Raw genomic sequence first — 906 nt, forward strand, 5'->3', positions numbered from 1 at the left:
TTGAACTCAGAGATCCACCTGCCTCTGCCTCCCGAGTGCTGGGATTAAAGGCCTGCGCCACCAGGCCCGGCCAATTTAGTATTCTTGAACACAGGACCCAAGGTCATTTCACTTTCTAGTGCCTCTTTAATACTTGATCCATATGTTTTATATTTTTTATTTGTAAGCTTGCAATGATTGTTCAAAATGCTCTTCATCAGACTTAACCAGAGCACAAAGATTCTGCAGGGCTTTTTTGTTATAATTAATAATATGAGGCTTTAGTTTAGCCTTATGTAAAATCTTCAGACAAGGGTAGAAAGCAGCCATGTTCTTCACCATGATACTACATAAACAGGGTCTAGGCCACATACTCACAAATTTTTTTCTATTGAACCGTCTTGGGCCAGGTCTGTACAGTTCAACTCAATCTCAACAATGCAGTCTTTTATATTTTTACTAGAACAGCTCATAAAGACCCACTTAAAGCATTCCACTGCTTTCCATATCCAATGTGCCAAAATCCACATTGTTCCAGACAAAAGCAAGGTCAGGCCTTTCAAAGGAATACTCCGCTCCCAGTACCAATTTCTATCTTAGGGTTTTACTGCTATGAACAGACACTGTGACCAAGGTAACTCTTAAAAGGGACAATATTTAATTGTTCAATGGGTTGGCTTACAGCTTCAGAGGTTCAGTACAGTATTATCAAGGTGGGAACATGGCGTCATCCAGGCAGGTATTATTCAGGGGGAGCTTAGAGTTCTATATCTTTATATGAAGGCTGCTAGCAGAATACTTGATTCCAGCGAGCTAGGAGTGAGGTATTAAAGCCTGAGCCTACAGTGACACACCTACTCCAACAAGGCCACACCTCCAAATAATGCCACTCCCTGAGTCAACCATATACAAACCATCACACAAGAA

Source organism: Mus pahari, chromosome 2 (assembly GCF_900095145.1).
Source record: "Mus pahari chromosome 2, PAHARI_EIJ_v1.1, whole genome shotgun sequence".
Taxonomy (NCBI): Eukaryota; Metazoa; Chordata; class Mammalia; order Rodentia; family Muridae; genus Mus; species Mus pahari.